The following is a 24,849-nucleotide window of genomic DNA, read 5'->3' as shown; positions in this document are numbered from 1 at the left end:
TCAAGCCAACTTTGGCACTCTCCTCCTTCACCCGCATCAACAGGCTCTTTAGTTCCTCTTCACTTTCTGCCATTAGAGTGGTATCATCTGCATATCTGAGGTTGTTGATATTTCTCCCTGCAATCTTGATCCCAATTTGTGACTCCTCTAATCCCGCATTTCTCATGATGTGCTCTGCATACAAGTTAAATAGGCAAGGCGACAGTATACAGCCTTGCCGAACTCCTTTCTCAATTTTGAACCAGTCAGTGATTCCATGTTCAGTTCTCACTGTTGCTTCTTGACCTGCATATAAATTTCTCAAGAGACAAATAAGATGCTCTGGTATTCCCATCTCTTTAAGAACTTGCCACAATTTGTTGTGCTCCACACAATCAAAGGCTTTAGCATAGTCAATGAAGCAGAAGTAGACGTTCTTCTGGTACTCCCTAGCTTTCTCCATGATCCAGCGTATGTTGGCAATTTGATCTCTAGTTCCTCTGCCTCTTCGAAATCCTGCCTGTACTTCTGGAAGTTCTCGGTCCACATATTGCTGGAGCCTAGCTTGTAGGATTTTGAGCATAACTTTGCTAGCATGAGAAATTAGTGCGATGGTGCGGTAGTTTGAACATTCTTTGGCACTGCCCTTCTTTGGGATTGGAATGTAAACTGACCTTTTCCAATCCTGTGGCCATTGTTGAGTTTTCCAAATTTGCTGGCATATTGAGTGTAGCACTTTTACTGCATCGTCCTTTAAGATTTTGAATAGTTCAACTGGAATGCTGTCACTACCACTAGCTTTATTGTTGCTCAGACTTCCTAAGGCCCATTTGACTTCACATTCCAGGATGTCTGGCTCCAGGTCAGTAACTACCCCATTGTGGTCATCAGGGATGTTAAGCTCGCTCTTGTATAGTTCTTCTGTATAATTTTGCCACCTTTGTTTGATCTCTTCTGCTTCTGTGAGGTCCCTACCATTTTGGTCCCTTATCATACCCATCTTTGCATGAAACGTTCTCTTCATATCTCCAATTTTCTTGAAAAGATCTCTGGTCCTCCCCATTCTATTGTTTTCTTCTATTTGTTTGCACTGTTCATTTAAGAAGGCATTCTTATCTCTTCTAGCTTTTCTCTGGAATTCTGCATTCAATTGGGTGTATCTTTCTCTTTCTCCCTTGCCTTTCACTTCCCTTCTCTCCTTAGCTATTTGTAAAGCTTCCTCAGACAGCCATTTTGATTTCTTGCATTTCTTTTTCTTTGGGATGGTTTTAGTTGCTACCTCTTGTACAATGTTGCGAACCTCCGTCCATAGTTCTTCAGGCACTCTGTCTATCAGATCTAATTCCTTAAATCTATTTGTCACCTCCACTGTGTATTCGTCAGGGATATGATTTAGTTCATACCTGAGTGGCCTAGTGCTTTTCCCTACTTTCTTCAATTTAAGCCTAAATTTTGCAACAAGAAGCTCATGATCTGAACCACAATCAGCTCCTGGTCTTGTTTTTATTGACTGGATAGAACTTTTCCATCTTTGGCTGCAGAGCACATAGTCAATCTGATTTCTGTGTTGACCGTCTGGTGATGTCCATGTGTAGAGTCGTCTCTTGGGTTGCTGGAAAAGAGTGTTTGCTATGACCATTGTATTCTCTTGACAAAATTCTACCAGCCTGTGCCCTGCTTCATTTTGTACTCCAAGGCCAAACTTGCCTGTTATCCCGGTTATCTTTTGGCTTCCTACTTTAGCATTCCAATCCCCCATGATGATAAGTACATCATTTTTGGGCGTTGCTTCTAGAAGGTGTTGTAGGGCTTCATAGAACTGATCAACTTCATCTTCTTCAGCAGCAGTGGTTGGGGCGTAGACCTGGATCACTGTGATGTTGAATGGTTTGCCTTGGATTCGAACTGAGATCATTCTGTCATTTTGGGGATTGTATCCCAAGACTGCTTTTCCTACTCTCTTATTGATTATGAATGCTACTCCATTTCTTCTGCGAGATTCTTGTCCACAGTAGTATACCTGATGGTCATCTGAATTAAATTCACCCATTCCTGTCCATTTTAGTTCACTGATTCCTAAAATGTCGATGTTCAGTCTTCTCATTTCTTGTTTAACCATGTCCAGCTTGCCTTGATTCATGGATCTGACGTTCCAGGTTCCTATGGAATAAAAATCTTTACAGCATCGGACTGTCTTTTCGCCACCAGTTACTTCCACAACTGAGCGTCCTTTCGGCTTTGGCCCAGCCGCTTCATTCATTCTGGCGCTACTCGTACTAGCCGTCTGCTCATCCCCAGTAGCATATTGGACACCTTCCGACCTGAGGGGCTCATCTTCCAGCGTCATATCGTTATGCCTATTGGAACTGTCCATAGAGTTTTCATGGCAAAGATACTGGAGTGGTTTGCCATTTCCTTCTCCAGTGGATCACCTTTTGTCAGAGCTCTCAGCTATGACCTGTCCGTCTTGGGTGGCCCTGCACGGCATAGCTCATAGCTTCACTGAACTACGCAAGCCCCCTTGCCACAACAATGCAGCGATCCTTGAAGGGGGTATATATGGATAGAAACCTTAAAAAGCAGATATCACAACTCTGGCTTCTGGTTGGTGATTGCCACATGCTGATGACTTCCCATGTGCCCTGATTCTTTAAACCAATTCCTCTTATTTAAAAAAGTAAAAAGTGCATGCAGATATAATCTTTTTTAAACCTACTGCGGTTTTTTTAACAACAACAACAACAACAAAAACTAGATACCAAAAGCCATTTAGGAAGCTTTGAGGTATGCAATAGGACTTCCCCTCAAAACCAGTTTCCACCTTTGCCCCTTGTCCCAAATAAGTTATTCTCAACCTCAGGAGGTCTTTAGGAGTGGCTTCTGATATAACACATATAGTTAATGATGGGGGTGGGGTGGGGGTGGAAACCACTATGATCATAGGCATGAACTTATCTGTGCCCAAATGATTCTTTGAATTCTTTCCATGATATATTTCTGAGTGGAGTTATCACCAGCTATAAAAATTCTGTGCCTTATAAGCCGAAACTCAACCAAGCACCATGGCTGATGGTACAAGGTGAGATATAAATGGAAACAGTTTTTTTTTTTTGGGGGGGGTGTCTTAACATTTTAAACATATTCAGTGTAAGCATTAGTAATTAATTAGGTTGACTAATTCATTTATTCATTCATCCCTCAGACATCTTCCCTACAAAGTGTTCAGCCTATCTTAAAATATGAACAGTCCTATTGATTAACATTGCTTTATTTGCTGAAATTTCACCTCTATTCTAACTGCTGTCTGAAGAACACTTGATTGCTGAAAATGTCGTACCACCAATATGCTGATTCACCAGCAACCCACTTCAGAGGTAGTGATGAAAATAGATGGTTGGGATTTTGCTGCTATGAAATGAGCAGATTTGATATGCTAAGAGTAGAGGAGCTGCACACTTCTACTCCAGATTGTTTAAAATCTGCTCAAACTGGTGGTATGTGTCTCTTTTTTGCAGCAATTTAGCAATCTATTGTGAATGCTAATTTATGGCCAATCAAACAAGACCACTACAATCACTGAGAAGATCCTGGAAGTAGTTTGCACAGTTTGAATGTGAGGTGTGAGCAAGAGGTCAGGGGAGAAAGTAGGCTGGAATTTGGCCAAAGAAAAAGATAAAATACTCTTGAATTTTGAAGCAGGCTAGAAAAAGGCAGTGGAAGAAACGTTTATTATTAATTAAATTTATTACTAAATTTATTATTAAATTTATTACTCACCTGTCCCTGGAGGCTTGAGGCGAGTTACAACATATAAAACCCCAATAAAACCACATAATAAAACCCATAAAACAACAATACACACAAATACTAAGCACAATAAAACAAGATGCAGCGAAAAAGAAACTCAAGCCTTATCTGTACTACCCCTAGATAACATGTTCTAGAGGGGAGGGGTACAGGGGACACAGATTGGTCTTCGTTACTGCTGCTGTAAAGGGGGCCAGATCTTCCTTGCGGCCCAGCCTCATCCAATGACCTGGCGAAAGAGCTCTGTTTTGCAGGCCCTGCGGAACTCTGAAAGTTCTCGCAAGACCCGTAACTCCTCCAGAGTTCTGGCATGCAGAACATACTTTGAAGCAAGTATGACTGTTGCGTCTTCCCTGATCAATCTCTATATCTGTAAATAAATCATATGTACCATATAAATAAAATGGTAAGGGGTGATGAGAGAAATTGGGCCTCACCTTTTACTGACCAACCAGGTCACCTGTATGCCTCCTGGCTGTGTCTTCCTCCAGCCTGATTGGCTGTCTGCCCAGTGGCCACCCAATCAGCATGCATGTCCTGCTCCTGACCATGTCCTCACAGTTCTTTCAGTTTGTCGTGGTCCATTGCCTGGTGAGTTAGCCGCTCCTGGCAGCTAACTCTCCCCTCCCTTCGGGCCTGCTGTGAAGGATGAGCTGTAATTCCAGGAGCTCTCTATACCCCACCTGGACATTGTCTACCCTTGGGTTAGAAATATTCCTTGGGGGGACTTCAATATGGTACAGGAGTGCAGGTGTTGTTCTGTTCACAAAGCATAGGAGATCAGTTTGTACTTCTTTGAGATTGCCAGCCCCCCAGCCCCCAACTCCCAGAGGTTGGCATCTCTAGCCATGTATGAAAGACAAATGTAGGCAGGAGTAGGGTGGGTCTAATAGATATGTCAATTCTGGTGACACAGGCAGAGGCCTGGGAACCTCAATCCCTGTGAATTGAAAGTACCAGTGTGCATAGCATCACTAATAAAATAACATGCTTGTTAAATAAGAAGTTAGTTTCATTTTTTGTGCTGCCAGGGCAAAGGGGAACCTGGGAAGAAAGGAATCTTTCTGTTGGCTGTGCACAGTCCTTGCACTGGAACCAGGTGTAGTAGCTCTCGGCTAGGGATGCCAGCCCCCAGGTGGGACCCTGGAATTACTGCTCATCTCCAGATGACAAAGATCAGTTCCCCTGGATAAAATGGCTGCTTTGGAGGGTGACTCTGGCATTGTGCCCCACACAGGGTCAGGAATGCTAGCTTTCAGGTAGGACTCCCTACTTTCTTACTTGCTATTCGGGCATGCAACAGGAGAGAGAACAGGGAGAAGGGCTATGGGCTCCCCCTCCCCCACCAGCCACCAGCCTCCCCCTCCCCCACCAGCCACCCTCCTCACACCTTCCTTTGCAAGCTCACCAGTTTTAGGCAGAACGCTCCCCCCCCAACTGGCTCTCTGCCTTTTTCCTTTTTTATGAGCAGTAATTTCAGGAGATCTCCAGTTCTCACCTGGAGGTTGGCTACCCCTGGATATATTCCATGAGTTTTTGAAAGTGGGGCCTCAAAAGGGTATAATGCCTCCACAGCCACCCGACCAGCCACATAGTGCCTTTGACCTATTTCAGGTCAATAAAAAATTGCAGAGAGGAGGTAAGGTTGATAGATATGTATGCACCTCTCTGTGTGTCTCTCTGATGCCCTCTGCCAACCTCCATACAGCATGAGTGGGTTGCCAGGACTCAGGTGCCTGCTACCTGGAGACTTTTGTCAAGACCTTGGAGTTGCAGTGGTGGTGCCCACAGGAAGACCGTGCGCTCTCCCCTATTCCATCGTCCCACCCACTCATTGTCTTCTGGATGCAGTGTCTTCTGACTCTGAAGATCTTAGGTCTAATTCAAGGGTCTCTCCTTCTAGATTACACATCAATCCCTGCCTCCATATACCCGCCTCTGCTGCCCATGCCGAGGGTCCTGTTTAGGGGGTCTCTCACACACCTCTGGCTCAGACCTGGCCATGCTGATGTCAATCCTTCCACCACTATCAGTTCCCTGTCAAGTTGGCTTTTGCCCAGAGAACATCACTTCAGTGACCTCGCCCAGAACAGCAGCCTAGCACTCGTCACATTCCTGTGTACAACGGGCTTTACCACTAGTAGATGTTATAAAAGCACCACATGTTTTAGTACACTTCCTCCAATGGGGAACCTGCTGTATACAGCTGCCCTAGAACATACTACTGCTCAGAGAAGGAGAGTACATTAAAAAAAAAACTGAGGCAGCTCATAACACTCATAGTAGGAAATGTATCAAACAATATCTTCAAAACCAGACCAATCAAGATGAATTTTATATATTCTATTAATGTGGCTATTTAAACCTTGCTTTTATCTCTGATGGGGACCCAGATGGTCATACATTATCATTCTTCCCCTTTCTAGTTGACTCTCACAACAACATGGTGTGGTAGATTAGGATGAGAAGGAGTGATTTAGCAAGGATGGCCAGGTTTGTCCTGGCCACCAGTGGGAGATGGGAAGATTTGCCTGTAGAAAGAAGACCTAGGCCACATTGCTGGCATTGCACAAGAAGTGATGGCATGATGCCAATGATTTCTGGGGGGACAGTATGATATCTGGGCAAAAACTCTACGATTTAAGCTGGCTTTACCATAAGGATTTTGCCCAAATATCAGATCATCACCCAGACATTGCTGGTGTGATGATATCACTTCCTGTGCAATAGGAGCATAGTGGCGTGGGCCTTCTTTCTGATGTTAAGTCCACCTGCTAGCCGGTCGATTGGTGGTGGGGAGGGGGACAAGGCCTAGCAGTGAAGGACCCTGGTGGTTGTGGGGGAACGTCTGTCAACCCTAGATTTGGCCTAGAGTCATCCAGTGAATTTCTATGGCAGAGTAGGCATTTGAACCTGAGTTTCCCAGGTCTTCGTTCAGGATTCTGACCATTAAGCCATGCTGACTTCCCATGGATTAACCATATGCTTTTTAAGGTGAATGAATTCTCTAACCAGTTCCTGAGTGTGTGTGTGAAAAGAAATGGTAACTATAGCAATAACAACTGTCACACTGTTCGTTTTCTAAATATATACCTTGTAAAACACTTTTTCTTATTAAGAGCACTTCTAAAAGCCCTTTGTTTTTCAGCCAGTAGTCTTGATCACTTGGTAAGTTTGCATTGTTGTTTTGTACTTGTTTTTCATGGAGCAAATATCATTAAAATGATCTATAAAGATTTATAGCTTGGGGGTGTTCAGATTTTTAGATTAAATTTTACATACCAGGAATTCCTATTTTCTATTTTCAATCCATCTTTTCCAACACTATGCAATGGTCACATGACATCATTTATTTTTAGCTGTCACAAACAGAGAATAACATTTCCTGTCTAGGAATAACAATAAATGCATTACTTGACCACATCCAGTTCATATGTGGAAAAATCCATCTAGTCTCTTCAGCATGAATGCTATGTGCCATTGTCCTGTGAACTTTAGACCTTCTTGGATAATCTGTCACCCTCCTAGCTTGCTCCTGTGTCAATAGCTAGGAACAGAGCATAGACGGTTGGAAGTTTTAGGGCCTTAGAACTGTCTGTAGATTTTACTGGCAATGGCTTTGTTTTTGCACTTAGTACAAGCTGTATTAGAGACACAGGAAACATGTTAAACATTGCTTTACAAAAAGGAGAAACATTTTAATATTAGCAAATTGGATCCCCCCCCCTCTCTGTTTTTAACCATGCTATGAGATATCAGGTATTCAATACCACTGGCTTAGATTCTATGGATCTGCTATTAGTGCTGCCATGTATCTATGGGAGGTGATCCATAGTTTTTGCACAATTATGGGTTCCAAAAATGTACTTGTGTTGATATAGCTGTAATAGCAATTGTATAAGATATGTACACCAACAAATAGGCAAACACGACCCCTCATAACTTCGTTTCGACCACAGTTACTAAACTATGTTACTTGAAGTGGTCCATTTTCTTATAGTAAAGGGCATACATTGTGTTTCCCACTGACTGTTTTTAATTTATCCAGACCTCAGTATTTTAACTGAGGTCCTCTAACAATAGAAAATGTGCAAAACTGTTGAGCTTTGCCATACTTATTAAACAAAACACATTGTGTCTACTGGGTTTTACTGAGACTTAAGATCTTGTTTGACTTGTGCTACTGGACTAATTCTGTATATGTATTGCAGGTATTAGATGGCTATAGGTTGGTTTGGTAGTCCATGAACTCACTTTCACAGTGCCAAGACAATTTTTGTGTTTTTTAGTGTTTGAGCCACAATCCATCAAGAAATAAGAATACATAAGACCTCCATACACAACCAATATAGAAACACAATGGAATGGTGTCTATTAGGAGAATGTGCCTAAGCAAAGCTCATTGGGATACAAATGAGAGACTGAAGTATCCCTGGCTGTTGAAACAATGTTAAAAAGATAAAGGTATCCCCTGTGCAAGCACTGGGTCATGTCTGACCCTTGGGGTGATGCCCTCTAGCGTTTTCATAGCAGACTCAATACGGAGTGGTTTGCCAGTGCCTTCCCCAGTCATTACCGTTTACCCTCCAGCAAGCTGGGTATTCATTTTATCAACCTCGGAAGGATGGAAGGCTGAGTCAACCTTGAGCCGGCTGCTGGGATTGAACTCCCAGCCTCATGGGCAGAGCTTTCAGACTGCATGTCTGCTGCCTTACCACTCTGCGCCACAAGAGGCTCTGAAACAATGTTAGCTTAAAACATATTGTTGGGGATTTGGCCATCTTGAATATGGTCTATCACTATCTTTTTGCCAGCAGTCTGTGTGATGGGCAGGCTTGATAAAAACATTCAATGGTTCTGCATAACTGTGGAAGTTTTATCTTGAATGGACAATTAATCTTTTAGAGATCTGGGCCCCATTCACTGCAAATATATGGGCACAAGGAACAGCCAGTCTGGGCAGGTTGCAATTTATATTTAGAGAAGCAATGGGAATTGTGAGCTGGCTTTTTTTGGAGGCTTGATGTAGGATTATAAATTGTACTGTCTGCTTCTGAAAGTGTATTTTAAACAATGCACACACCTATTACAGACTACACAGACTGGATCTTATGCAACAGTTCAATGTGTTTCTCCTTCATTTACCATGCCCATAGTACTCCATTTAGAACAGAAGCATGGACTGCATTGTGGAGAGGCATTTTCCCCACCTGAAGCAACTTGGGAGATTGCTCTTTGGCTCATCATATGCAACTTTAGGGGGTTTCCCTTAGCTTTGCATTGCTTGGAAAGTGGGACGCATGGAGGGTTACAAAATCATCAAAAAGCCTATTGTTGCCAATACTCAAGGCTCTCACTATACATAGCCTCATCTTTCTACTTAGGTCTTCCTGATTAATCTTCCTTTGAATCCTTCAAAGAATTTCAGTTATTTTATTCTTGTCTTCACTCCATGCTATCAGTTCTCTTCTTTGTGCCTCACTTCAGAGCCTACCAATTTCTAAAGAGTGGAATAATTTTATTATATATGGCTTGAGAAATGCTACTATCTTTGGACGAAAATGTCTTATGGTACTGGGAAATATTGTTTTAGGACTGGTAGAATTCATGAACTTGGAAAACAGGAAAGGCAAAGCCCAATTATTTGTTGCTTCCCTGAGAAATCAGTTATCACTCCTAGCAGGCTTGCAGACTTTACTGTGTGTTATTGGCAAATCCCTAGCAAATTCCTTTCGCTGCACAGTTACAAAGGACACATAGAAACATATGTTAAGGTTGGGTAAATATTGGCCTGTTAAAGTGTGTGTGAATAAAGACAATCCAGGGTGGCCCAAGAAAGAATGTTTTCTTTGAGTATGCATTGTGGGAATGGGCCAGAGACAAAGTGAGGCAATTACAACTCCCATTGATTAATTCTCCCCTGTAACAATCAGACAGACTTTACACTTAGCTTTGACTGGATTATGCTTTGTGTTTTCTGCCTGCATACCTACTTTGGGACAGTGCTATGCTTCAGCAAAACAACTCTAGAACTGGGCTGTTTATTATACACTCAATAAAAAAGAGAACACTTTTGAAATAATTCCTTTGAAGCCCAAATCAAAACATGGATACACCCAGAGATTAATTATGAATAATTGGATACAAATGCAGTGACAGTATGCATGCAGAAGTTAATCCATTCACATGAGGAAGAGCGCATGGAGTGTGGTGAGGGAAGAATTTCCCGCATCCCCATCTTCCAGTGATCAAAGCCTTCCTGGGGATTTGCAGGAACTGGTGGAGAGAGTTGACAGTCAGTGAGGTAAAGACGATGACGCTATTAAACATGATGAGTTCAGATTAAAAGTGTGATGAATATATGGAAATTATAAGGATTTCCGCCAGATGAGCTGCAAAAAATATGATGTAGTATTGTGGAAATCAAAACAAACTGTTATTTTAACATAAAATGTAAGAATATTTTCTTTGTAGATGTACATATCAAAAGGGCTGCACTCAGGTACTTGCAGGTTTTTAGGGGGTGCTTCTGTAATTTGTCCCTTGGTCCACTCTGGTGGATTTCCCATGGAGATACATGAGCTCCTCTTTCCTGGTGAGAGAGGTGTTAGGGAGCAGTGAAGAGAGCACAGGACCACTCTGCTGTTGTCCTCTGGTGTCATATCAGATGCTCCTCCCATCAGGATTAAACTAATCTCAACAGCTCCTGTTTCATCATAAGAATATAGGGGAAGGAATGATGCTCCATTTTTCACAGAGAGGCTGATTTCTAATATAGCCACACCAATAAGAGATTTGAGAGCTCAGGCGGAAGTTCTTTGGGGGAGTGGCAACAGCCTCAACTCTTCCCCCCAGAATTTTTTCTAAGCAATGTCTTCCTTTCTAGTCTATATATATGACGCCATATATTGAAATCATAGGCTCCTGGGCTTGGTATTGTTGCCAGAGTCCATGACAGTAGTAGCAGTGGCTAGACTGGGCTCTCAAAGAAATTGGACCTTCTTCTCTTACCTGGACCTTTATTCTCTCTTGGTGTACGTGCATCTCTGCCTGTGACATCAGTGGCACATGATGGTTCTGTTCCTCTGCTCCCCTCTCAGAAAGTGGTGTCTGTAGCCTGCTGTGCTTTCACACACACTTACTCATAAAAACGGACAAAAAGGTAAGTCCAGCCATTAGTGTCCCAAGGAAGATGAAAGAATGGGTTACGTGTATAGCAGTGGGGTGGCCAGTCCTAAGTGCAGTTGCTTATGTGTGAGTGAGTAGGAAGCAGTGGCAATTAGCAGGAACTGCAATTGGTCTGTGGTTGCCCCTCTTATTCTGGGCATCATTTGTGGTAGGTGTAGCCCGTCCCTCTATTTTTTGTTGGGCTCAAAGACAGGAAGAGGAAATGTCTGGTGTCACAGTTGGTGAACAATGACACCAGATTTCTTTTCCTTCTATCTCTAACCCTCTGCTAGACTATGTACAGCTAGTGCCAATGGCCATGTTTGTCCCCTGCTCATTCTTGCTCATTTGTCTGCCCAAGTAAGCAGCATTGGGTGCTAGGGGCAGCTACTGCTGCCACCCAGAGAAATAGAGTAGAAATAGAAGAAATCACAGGATGTCCATGGGTGATTGATGAGGCAAGAGCTAATTCTTGACTTCTGTGTAGAAGGTAGAAAAGAGGGAGGAGATACATATTTATTGGGCACATGGGGCTCCTCTACGCCTCTTTCTGAGGGCCCTCAGACCCTGAAGTCAGTCCTGATTGACGGTCAGAGTGGCAGATATTTTTATTTATTTATTCTTTGTATTTATATACCACCCTTCCCGAATGCTCAGGGCAGTTTACATGAAACAAGAACAATACAGGTAACTCCATTTGTAATAGCGTGGTTATAATAATCAGATTAACATAGTAATAACAATAACATTATAGAATGGTGGAATACTGCGAAGAGCATTGAATTCAACTCATACTGAGTCCCAGTGGGTTGGGCAAATTTGTAATGGTTGTTGTAGGAGGGAGGCTTTGGGGGCCAATGGGAAGTGATGGTTTGGGTCGACCAAATGTCTGGTGGAGGAGCTTCTTTTTGCAGGCCCTGCGGAACTGTTCGAGTTCCGTCAATGTTTGTATTTACATGTGTTGCTGCTATCTGGGATATTATATTATATTTTTACCATGTTGTAGGAGTGTTTAATCATTGAATGGAGTGACTGTTGCCCTCAAAGCTCCCTACACTCACAGGAACTATTCAGGCAGAGGTACGGGTTTATTTATTTATTTATTTATTTATTTATTTATTTATTTATTTATTTATTTATTTATTTATTTATTTATTTATTTATTTATTTATTTATTTATTTATTTATTTATTTATTTATTTATATGCTGTCCTCCCCGGAGGCTCAGGGCAGTTTACATTGAACTTATGAACCATACATGAAACAATCTGCACTAATAATCATACAATAATATTAACAACAGTCGTTGTGACAATTAAAGAATACAACAAATAAAGTTGTAGAATCATAGAATCATAGAATCATAGAGTTGGAAGGGGCCATACAGTCCATCTAGTCCAACCCCCTGCTCAACGCAGGATCAGCCCTAAGCATCCTAAAGCATCCAAGAAAAGTGTGTATCCTACCTTTGCTTGAAGACTGCCAGTGAGGGGGAGCTCACCACCTCCTTAGGCAGCCTATCCCACTGCTGAACTTGTAACAGCACAACGATACAATATAACAGCACAACAATGCAACAGTGCAATGGCACAACAGGTCCAGAGCGCTCTGGTGGAGTTCTAGGGGGGGGAGCAGGGGCCCTTCATTCGCTGTTAGTTATGCCTGGTCTCAACCAAATGTCTGGTGGAAGAGCTCCTTTTTGCAGGCCCTGCGGAACTGTTTAAGTTCCGTCAGGGCCCTGATCTCCTCTGGGAGCTCATTCCACCAGGTGGGGGCCAGGACAGAGAAGCCAGGTGGACTTCTTTAGGGCCAGGGACTATTGGCCGGTTGGTGGGGGTGGAGCGCAGAGCTCTTTTGGGGGCATAGGCAGGGAGGCGGTCCCTCAGGTACACTGGGGTACAAGTTGACTCCATCACAGATAAAACCATACAGTTATAGGAATGAAGTGCAATAAAGTTCCATGACATGATGAGACAGGTCTATGTGACCAATTAGGATCTGCTACATGAGTGTAGAGGAGGGAAGGTAGCATGGTACAGCCTGATCATATCAGATCTCAGAAGCTAAGTAGGGATGGTACTTGGATGGGAGCTCACCAAGGAAGGCTGTATGGTGGAAGGCACTGACAAACCACCTCTGCTTCTCATTTTCCTTGAATAACCCTTGCCAGGGTCCCTATAATTCAGGTGCAACTGAACAGCACTTATATACCTGTGTGGCCTTTACATGGACAACTCCTGACCCAAATGCAAGGGATCCAAAGTTTGGCACCATCTGGATAGTGATATTTGGGGTAAAAATTTAATGGACAGAGAGAAAGAAAAAAAAGAGTAAGACCTTGAATCGAACAAGATTTGATATTTATTATATATGTAGAAAGAAAAAAAAATAAAGAAAGAGAGTAGATGTAAATCAATCCAATAAAATACATGTAAATCAATCCAATAAAATTGGCCAATATATCAACATTAATAAATCATATATATGATAATCATGGAAACTAGTCAATAAAAAATCGATAAACAACTGTGATAATTCCTACTAGAAACCATCATGTTCAACTAAGCATATACTTCCTATGGCTTGTCCAAAACTGGATCCCACCTGGGTCTCCTGAGACAATTGGGCGGGGGGGGGAGTAGGGGAGGAGCAATGGGATCATGATAAGTTGAGAGGAAAGGAACGGCATGGCATATTGAGCTGAGGTTATCCCAAGCCCAGGCTTTGAATCTAAACATGGTTCACCTTGGTTAGTTTTTGGATGGGAGACTGCTAAGGAAGTGCAAGGATGCAATGCAGTGGAATGCACTGGCACACCATGCCTGTCCCTTTGGCACTTTCTGCAGTTACTAGTATGAGTACAGCATTAAAAATGTCAGACAAAGCCAAAAGCAATGCTGGTTTAATACTGGTGATGATCAATTTTATACTGAGGCCAAATTACATCCCAAGGTTCCTACTAGATATTTTAGCAATCTTAGATTTATTTAATCATCAGGTACTGGCACTGCAAGTGGGGAGTGTCCCAAAGATTGGTGTTTGTCCTCAATCATTCCACAGTTTTTTCTTATGAAGTTATAATTTCCCTCCTGCTTTCTCCTCTCTCTTTTTCAACATGAATATTTTTATATGACAGCATGCAGAAATCTCAAGTTTAGATCCATTTCATGCTGCCCATTTTGTGTGGCCATCATGCTTGCTCAGTATCTGGCTATGGTTGGAGGCAGTAAAGTAAAAGAAAACTAGAATAAGAAGGCGAGCATTTGCATACGAGTTGTTCTTTACTGAGTTATGTGTGTAGAAGATTGCTTTATGATGCTGACTGATGAATGACTTGGTGACATCTTCAAATCAAACTTTTATACAGTGTTATGATTATTTTAATAATAATTGTTCTGTTAGATCCCCCTGCCTATTGTTTTTGTATCCAGAATTGCATTGGATACAATGGGGTTTCATGCATGTTCAACATATGGGTTTTCTTAGCTTCCTAATGGCTTGGGCATGGTTATTCTACAAGTCTGCGTTCTCTCAGCATTATTTCAGGTGTGGAGTTGGTTTATTTCTTCCAGACATGTCAAAATAATGACACGTGGCATCATAGTAGCCACCAGTGGCATTATAGGACCAACCCTCTTAAAACTTTTATGTGTACGCATGCACTGTAGTGATATACTGCCATAATGCTACAATCCATAATTAATAAAGGAAGGAGTTTATTGGATATGGGAATGAAGTATTGGATAGTTCACCCTAACAGTGATTGGTTGAAGAGTTTTCATGAAGTAGTTCTCTGAGCAGTGGTAGATTGAGCTATGTACATGTGCAAGAATCACCATACGCTTCTGATAAAACAACAGAGTCTAAGAAGATGTGAGAGTAGCTATTGGGCAGCAATAACTTCTAATAATATTAAATAATAAAACAAATCCTTGGAAGGCATCACTTTTGGTCCCCTTTTCTATCAATTTAAAGAAGAAAATGCTATGATTGCAAGTGTGTGCGAATTATGTCTTATTAATTACAGAAACAATCTCCTTCCTTATGTGGGAAAGTTGATGTGGATACATTCAATAGCAATATAAAATGTCGGGGGGGGGATTGTTGTATCCTATTGATATTGCCTTGAAAATTGGAAAAGAAAAGAAAGGAATATGAATCTCTTAATATGACTTGATTTCACAGTCAAGTTTTTTGCTGTGTGACCATATTGTGTACATAGGCAGCTAGCCAATCACAGCACACTACTGTTCATTCAAAGGGGGGGGAGACACCTTTGCCATATTTTTTCCTGTATGGGACTACCTTGTGTGTAATTATTCAGCCCTGCATTTGACAGAATCAACACACAGGCACGGTGACAGACATCTGTTTCATGGTGAAATGTGCATCCTCACAATTGTTTGACAGAGTTGGGCCGCTTATGTGCCCAACTGTGTGAGATAAACCAGCTAGTAACTCTTCCTGTACGTAATATCTGTCTGTACCTTAGGCAGACAGATGTTTTCTGAAGCTGCAGGGCATTTATAAAGTTAAACTTTCCATTTGACCTTTGGCAGTGTCATACTAGTGACATTGGATCACTCTGAACAATAAAGGTGAAGAGGTGAAAGCTCATTTATTTGGTGTACAGAAGGAACAATGCAAAACTCTCTTTTATGAAAGGTGGCAGGCTTTTGTTAGTTTTAATCCAAACAATCCAATGCTGAGTAAATTCCATCCTGAATTATCCTTTGCAATCTCACTGAAATCAATGGGATTAAGACAGCAAAAAGATCTTTCTTGAAAAGCAGCACGCAGACACAAAAATATTAAAATACTTTAATCAGACGCATGTTTAAAATGCATGTGACTGGGAGGGATATTGTTTCCTTGGACTTGCTTTAGCTATAATTAAATTGGCAGAGGAGGAGAAAAAACCCCTTTCCAGCAGAGAACAATTCAGCTCTTAGGGCAGAAAGTCAGCTAATTCATTGACCTTGATCTCACATCCATGCTTGCCCATGTGTGTATTTTTCTAATGCAGATGGAGAAATCCTTTGACTAGCTCACGGATTGAGAGCGTCTCTATTGTGGGGCTGCTGCTGAGCTCATGTTGTTGATCTTGTTTTACAGCAGCCCTGCCTGTTGTGCAGAGAACAGAATGTTCTCTTCTGTGAACTGAGGCTGAACTTCTCCAGCCCACTGTGTCTCAGGAACCACACAGTTACAGGGAAGAGTGAGGGTGAGAGTTCTTTTGCTAAAAATGACAAAGATTGGGTTTTCATTTGAACCATTTAGGGTTCCCCTCCCCTTCCTGTTTTGACTAAAACAGGAACACACATTCCAAATATAAGCAAGAATGCCTAAAGGCGGGGGTGGGGGGACTGTTAATGTAGCCTAGTGGATTTACAGAAATGGAATCATGAGGTTGGCTTGTTGCTATCTTGGTACCAGGCAGAGCTGAGAATCACCAATTTGTTTTCTTTCCCTTATTTCTCTACTGGATCGTATAATTCCTTTTCAGAACTGGAATTTTTAAAATAAGCTTGAATTCATGAGTGAGTATGGAGGGGGAAAGGTCATCTTCTTCCTGAGCCATATTTAAGTGCAAAAGCAGCAAAATGGGATTCTTTGGTTTATTTTGGTTTCATCACAATGACGATGGCTTGTCATTATCCTTCTTCTGAATTGTCCACATCATGTCAATACAAACCTTGTAAGAACTTGGTGGTAGATTTCCCCACTTGGCTCCTGTACTCCATTGCCACATTATACCATGGGAATCCAGCACATTTTACATCATGTTGGAAGCAAAAAGACATTCCAATAGCACTGCATTAAAAAGGATTTAAGTAGTGGTTCACAGGGGAAAGTTGCAAAACATAACAAAAAGGCAGAGAAGCTGGCAGCAAAACTGCAAACCATAGTAACAACTTTGGTCGATGATCCTGGGGCCTGGAGCTGACCAGAACATTTTGGATTCAAGTTATGACAAGGAAATAAAGTTTCTTGATAAATAAGTGTTAGCAATTAAAGAATTTATTGCTAATTGTGAAGCTTGCAAAAAGAGGCAATTACATTTAATCCCAAAAGGTGTCTAGGATCTGCTAGTATGCTGGCAGTACAACCCTCCCGAAATGTACACCTTTGTAAGGTCATTGATTTTAATGGATTTTAAAGGACACAACTCTGTTTATGATTGCATTGTGAATTATATACAGGTTCTGACAACTCATTTGATTAAGAATCTTAGCACCTCTGTGCAATTCCCATCCTTATATACATCCAATAGCCAAAAAGAGTTGCATAGGGGCAGAATCAGTTGTGATATGAAGAAGACAAAGAAGAATCATAGAAAGCGTTGGAAGAGGCCATGTAGGCTATCTAGTCCAACCCCCTGCTCAGTGCAGGATCAGTTTAAAGCATCCCTGATAAGAATCTGTTCAGCCACTGCTTGAAGACTGCCAGCGAGGGGGAGAACATCACCTCCTTAGGAAGCTGATTCTACTGCTGAACTACTCTGACTGTGAAATTTCCCCTCCTGCTATCTAGCTGATACCATTCTACACATAGTTCTACACAGTTTAAATCCATCATTGCAGGTTCTATCCTCTGCTGCCAACAGAAACCTTTCCCTGCCCCCCTTCCAGTGACAATTTTTAAAATACTTAAAGAGATCAATTATGTCCCCCTCAATGTTCTCTTCTCCTGGCTGAACATTCCCAACTCCCTCAGCTATAATTAAATTCCCAACTCCCTTTCCTCCTGGGTCTTGGTCTCCTGATTCCAGCTCATCCTCGTCATTCTCCTCTGCATCCTCTCTATATTGTCCACATCCTTTTTGGAGTGAGGCCTCCAAAACAGCACACAACATTACAGTGCAATATACAGAAAGACTATGACATTTCCATGTGATGCCTCCGAAGAAGAGCTGCTTTTTTTTAATAACCTGCAAAGGAGTCCTGAAGTAGCTTTCAAACACCTTTCCCTTTCTCCCTCCATAACAGGCACCCTGTGAGGAACATGAGGCTGAGAGAGCTCTAACAGCCCTATGTGAGAACAGTTATGTGAGAACAGCCCTAAGAGAACTGTGACTAGCCCAAAATCCCCCGCTGGCTGCATGTGGAGGGGTGGGGAATCACCATAGTTCTCCAGATTAGAGTCCACCTCTCTTAACCACTAGACCACTCTGGATCTCAAGTCATATGGAAGATCCCAACAGAGGCCTTTCCCAAATAAAAGCAGCTTCAAGCAACAGAGAAGTGATGATGCCTAGGTGCTCATCCCTTTCCTCCAGCAGTCTGCTCCAAGATATTTCTAAGCTGCTTTTCCCTGCAAGGGAAAATGTTTGCAAGGTGGGTGTAACTTCCTCACTCATTTCTAATGGCTCCCATGTTTGGAACACAGTCAGTTTTGTCTGATTATTTTAAAAGACTTTTGGATTTTATGCACTCCACATTGCTTTCGAGATAGGTATGTTTGCATGTCTTATCAAGTTGCCATTGACTGGTGGCGACCCTAGCAAGGGGCTTTTGAGGCAAGAGAGAAGCAAAGGTTGCCATTGACTTTCTCTGCAGTCTCTTCCTTGGTGGTTCCCCATCCCAGTACCAATACTACTTAGCTTATAAATTCTGATGAGAATGGAATGTGTGTTATATATCAGTCTTAGATCGTCCATCATCAATAGTTCTTTGGGCTTGTTAACCTACTTATTGAATGACATTTCTGTTCTATTTCAGGCTTTATGAAGTGACATCATTTTGGGGTGGGCATTATCTGTACAATTTTACTGCATGAATTCATATTTGTGGGTGTGCATGCATGATTCTCTGGCTTTTGATTATTAGTTTTAACAGTCATTAGTCATTTTAATTTAAATGCCCTGGCTGTGATGATAATGTGCTCAGCTCTGCTGTACACCTGAATATTAGCTTTTTTGTACCATTTATTTCCATAGTTACAAACTTGAAGCATGGTAGAATCTTTAGGAAAATTTTGAACCGGTAAATACAACAATACTAAGAGCACTGCCTGCCAGCTGTATGTCTCTATTTATTCAGTAGAATAGTTCTGCTCTGTAGCATAGCTTCTTTAATGACTCCCACACCTTTTTGGCTCAATAACTTTTATTTGGGAGGGGGGAAAGGTGATACCTGTCTTTACTGTTTGTTGATGTTTGCTCTTTGTCTTGTGGCTCTGTTAGCAGATCTGCTCACCAGAGGAGTCCTATTCACACACTGGCAGGTTACCAAAGGTTTAGCAAGTAATGCCTGTATTGCTTAAGTTTAACTAGTGTCGTGGCAACTATCTCAGAAATGTGTGCCAGACCTTGGGATCCAGATAGGTTACATAATGGACAACCTTCTTGTAGAAGGTTGGGGACATCATGCACTGTTCAGATAGACTGGTGTGTGGGTGAGAAGCCAACCTTCATGGTGCATGTCAACACCAACTATATTGGGAAAGTGTGGTCATGTGGTCCTGGAAGGGGAATGTAAGTCACCAGGCAAAAATCACCAAAACAGCCCTCTAAGAATTGCTGCCTGTTTGATGTACAGGGCCAACTAGTCAGCTATGCTGGGTTTATCAAAGGTTTTCTTTTAAGAATTGTCAGCACAATATCTTAGAAGAGAAAATGTAAAGGGGTTCTGGGGTAAGTTGATATATGTAGATTGGTGGGGAAGGATTAAATGTGAAAATGGATTATAGGAAAGGGCAAGGAAGGAAATGATGGAGAATAACTGAAAACATAGGTGATACATGGTCATAGGCAGAATATTGTTGGGACAAATGGTTCAGCTCTGGCCCATACCAGTCAGATGTCCATCCTGCCCACCAGGTGGAGACTGTGCTGGTCATCTTGGTGGATGAACTCCAGTGCCAGTTCAATAGGGGCGATTCAGCCATTCTCATCATGTTAGATCTGTCGGCTACATTTGATGTGGTCACCATGAACTCCTGGCCCACTTCCTCAACAGAAATGAGGTATGTGAGCCAGCCCTTCAGTGGCTGCTCTCCTTCCTATGGAACCAGCCACATAGGGTTGCAGTGGGGGAGTTCCTCAGAAGAGCTGAGAACCCTGCAGGAGCTTTCATGGTTCTGCAGGGCCTGCAAGATGGAGCTCTTCCACCAGATCTTTGGTTGAGGCCAGGGCGTGGAAGATCTAGGGACCTCTCTACTGTACTGTATTCTATACTAGTTAGCACCCTGAGAGTTATTTCTAAGGTGCTGGGGGGGAGAAGGGGGGAAGGAGAGGGATGGATTTCTTACTATTTATTATTTTTGCAGTCAGATTATGTTAGGGTTTTAATGTTTTATCTTGCGGGGATTTTTTATGTTCTAACCTGCCACAAGCTGATGCGTTCAATAGTATTCAAAGTCAAATAAATAAATAAATAAATTTTAAAAAAATACAACGCTTGAATGAAGAAGGAGGAGAAGAAGAAGAAGAGTTGGTTCTTATATGCCGCTTTTCCCTACCCGAAGGAGGCTCAAAGCGGCTTACAGTCGCCTTCCCATTCCTCTCCCCACAACAGATACCCTGTGAGGTGGGTGAGGCTGAGAGAGCCCTGATATCACTGCTTGTTCAGAACAGTTTTATCAGTGCCGTGGCGAGCCCAAGGTCACCCAGCTGGTTGCATGTGGGGGAGCGCAGAATTGAACCTGGCATGCCAGATTAGAAGTCCTCACTCCTAACCACTACACCAAACTGACCATGACTTTCTTGAGGAGGACACCCAGTAAGCCTCTTAAGCAAACAGGCATTTGAACTGGGAGGTTTATATTTTAACTTATAGTGATCAGAATGAAAAAAATGAGATCATCTTAATTGAGATGAAGTAGTACAGAATTGAAGTGTTTTAATGTTTTAGAAGGTTGCAAGGGTAGATTATGGAAATGATACTCGGGGGTGGGTTGGGAGCAATGGCTGGGAAAGCACGACTGGGGATGGCCCAACGTTTTCCGCTTCCACATGGTTCAGCTCTGACATACACTTCATTGGATCCCACAGCAAACAATGGAACGCGTATATCTCAGTGTTCCTGTGATGTGGGGCAACTGAGAGGGCAAGTCAGGACAGTCCTGGGACCCCACCTTCTGTGTGAAAAGGGGAAAAAACAGACAGAAACAAATTGAAATCAGAACCTAATCAGTTGTGCAGAAACAGTGTAAGAATTTATAATTCAGTTCTTTGGAGATATGATTTCTCCCACTATAAGGAAGCTTAAGTTGTACAAACTTCTTTAAAACTTTGGCAAAATGATAAAATCCTATCTACTATGTCAGATTCATTTGCTGGCTACATGTTTTGACCTGTCAGTTCCCTCATCATGTAATTGCAGTTGATGTATCATCTGTAGGCTGTTGAAATTCCTGTGGTTTAATTTTAAAAGTTCATTGAGTTAATTGATGCTTCCAAATTATTTCTCCCGCCAGCCATTTTTGTGAATATATTTGTCTTTTGTTAAATCTTAAGGTAAATATTCCGCCTGAGTCAATTACGAATGGAGTATATTCTTGACATTTGTGTTTTTGAACGTCTTCATAAATCCACCAGAAAACTGTTGTTTCTATGAAGTACTTAATGTGACATTATACTGAAGAGAATAATCCATCTTCTGATTTAAGTTCATTGGACAAGGGCTAAAAGGGTGAAGTGCAACTAACTTTCCCATACATCTGGTCCAAATGTCTGAACGAGCTTTGTTTCCTGAACTTTTACCAACAATGCAGTTTCATTCTGACATCACCTAGCAACAGAATGTCACATATAATTTCCAAGTGATTTTAACATGGTTGTACTGGTTGTTGACTACCCTTGGCAGTATCACCCTATCGCTGACAATCAGCGCAGCTGTTTAGAAGGTGTTGTTGCCTGCTTTGCTGGAGCCCATCCCTGATCAAAGATAAGTCATATCAAAAACACACTTTCAGTTTGACTGTCGCTATGGTGATAACAAGCTGATGTCACCCAAGCAACTGCTGACAACTGATAAGAGGGTTGCCTCTTGTGAAATGAAGGTGCCTGGTTAGCAAGACTGCAAATAACTAAAACCTTAAATTTCAAACTTCTAGTGTCTGCTGTCTACCTCATGTTTTAAACCCATAACTTGTGTAATAGGACTGAAGAAGAAGGAATTCTACACTAGTTCCCATCAATAAGTGTAGGTGTCACAATATGATGATCAGGGACTACAGTGCAATCCTAAAGGGAATTCATACCTTTCTAAGCCCCATTAACTTTAATGGATTTAGAATCTACACTGCTTTAAAATGACACTGTTAGAAACTCATGAGATGCTGGTTGATGTTCACATCTGAAACTCAGGCCAACCCACCTGGACTTCAAGTTTTTTAAAAATAAAGCCAGACTATGTTGAATCAAGCCATTGGGCCAACTACTTCTGGGCTGTGTTCTGAGAAACAAACAATGCAACTCAAAAGTTGAGAAAGAACTCATGAATAAGATTATTATCAGCCATTAGCTGAACCAACATCTTTAGCATCTCCCTCCACTAGAAAACAATCCTGCCAGATCATGAGGATGCATTCAGATGTCATGTTAAACAGTCAGTAATCCAGCATTGTGCACAAAGTTGCCTTGTTGTCATGTTTGCATATGTGCCATGCTCCTATCTCCTCTCCCTTTGCACATACTGTCATGGAGAAATCCTGGCTTTACACAACTTCAATTATTCGAGATGTTGCCAACTTCTTGGATCAAATGGAAGACAAATCAAGATTTTAATAACAACATCAATTCTAATTTTAATCAGAGGCATTCTCTGAAGACCAAAGTCCATTTCATACCCTTTGATAGAAGTGTGAACACTTCTGCCTACCCATGGGGGGGTTGACATCTTGTTAGTTATGGGAACAAACTTCTTAAACACAGACCCATGAAGAGACTTATTGCACGAAGCAATAATCCCCATTCCAACGCCATTGTCAGAAAGTGGATTAAATTCCTTTATTTGTTCGATAACCTTAGTTTAAAAAGCCTCTTGCTTGCGTTTTTGTTACCCCTGGAGATTTAAATTAAAAAAAAACCTTTCCCGTCTCCCGGGACCATGGCAGTATATAATATATTTTGAAACAAGGTTTGTGACATTGGATACATTAATAAATTTCCAAATGGGTGCTTATTGTTTGCCGCCACTCCATTACTTGTTCGGGAACCTTTGGTAAAGAAGCCGCATGCTTGCATCTTCGTTACTCCTGAAGGTTCAAATTAAAAAAAAACCCCTTCCCAGTCTCCCGGAAGCTTGGGGGCAGAGCGAGAGAAAAAACCTTCTTCCTAACGCAACATTGAGAACGCACATTCCTTTTTCGGATGTGTTGCAGGTTGTTCTGAGCAGTCAAGCGGTTTTTCTAGGGTGAATCCACTTTTGTCGATTACCTGAAAATCGCTATATTGAAGCGCTTTTGGCGACAGTGCTGCAGGAGTGCTGCGAATTGTGTACGACGTGGTGCATAACGATAAATAAATAGCATTACACAAAGGTATGACTATTTATTTATTTATTTATTTATTTATTTGATTTGATTTGTATGACCGCCGCTCTCGGAAACCGGCTCGCGGCGGTTCACAATGTACAGCAACAATGACGCTGTGCGGAATGTCTCTTCATGTTCATGATTCAGAGTTGTAAGGGTGCCTGTGAAACTGCTTTCTTTCTGTTGCAGCAACATTATTATGAGAGAATTAAGATCGACACTGCCTCTTCTCCTATGGGAACAACGTTCTGCATTTCAAATAAGTAAATAAATAAACAAATTAGAGAGCAGAGTTAAGTTTGGCGAGAAGAGTCTGTTACTAGGTGGACTTGCAGCTAAAGGCGGGGCCTGGCCCTAATAAGAACTGGCTGAAGGAAGAATGGTTTTGTTTTGGAGTTGTTTTTGCCTGGTGGGTGTGCAGAGTTGTCAGGAAACAAACCAGGATACCAACAATGCAAAACTATAGTTGAGACTAGCTGGTTGATAACCCAGCTTCATATCTTGGAGTATAGATCATGGTTTGGGGCATCTTAGATTACTGTAATTAACATGGTGTCATGAGTTCTGATGATCAATTAATTATGGTTAATGTAATTATAACCTGCTTTTGTGTTACATGTGAAATGGGCTCACTGTGGTTGATGGGTATGCCCTGTTTTTGCAGTCTGGCCATCTCCTGTTTGAGATTCAGTTACTAATACACCTGTACCCTATGGTTATTCAGAACTCATCTTTGTTTTCTCTTGGCATTAGCATTTTATTAGCAGGAAGGTTGGGTGCAAAGTCAGGATGCATTATTTTTCTGTTCAGAATTTAAGAGCATTAAGGGTATGAAGTGTATTTAAAAACAACAACAACACTGGTACTTCCACTCCCTCAGCCCCTACTTTCTTCTATCTCCAGGCCAGCTGCCAGGAGCTCTTGTGTATGCACGTATGGGTGACAGGGAGTAATTGAAAGAGAACTTTCTCTTCCCTCAAAGACTAGAGAATGTGTATGTGTACGTTCCTGCAGGACTGAGGCAGGGAATCCAATTTCATTGTCAAACCACTGAGGAGTCAAGCATAAGCCCTACTGACCAGTTGAGAACACTTCCTTTATTCTACAGCAGCTGGGGAACATTCTATACTGCAAGTCACTTGAGACAGACCTAATTTCCCATCCCAGTGTGAATTCTGTGGGATAACTGAAATAATCTTGGGAGCTGCATGGTAGAAAATGATGTTTCCTGAGACACATTTTTTCCACTTCCCTTGCAAAACTGCAGACAGTTTCTCATCTGCATGTTACTATGATTGCCTTTTCCTGTTAATGGATGAGAAATGCATCTACAGGCTTGTTTAATAGGGTCTTCAAGAGTGCGTAGCCCACCAGAGATCACTTCTTTCTGTTATTTTATTATGATGACCCCCAAAT

This window comes from Paroedura picta, chromosome 7 (assembly GCF_049243985.1).
Source record: "Paroedura picta isolate Pp20150507F chromosome 7, Ppicta_v3.0, whole genome shotgun sequence".
NCBI lineage: Eukaryota > Metazoa > Chordata > Lepidosauria > Squamata > Gekkonidae > Paroedura > Paroedura picta.
Note: the sequence above shows the minus strand (reverse complement) of the source record.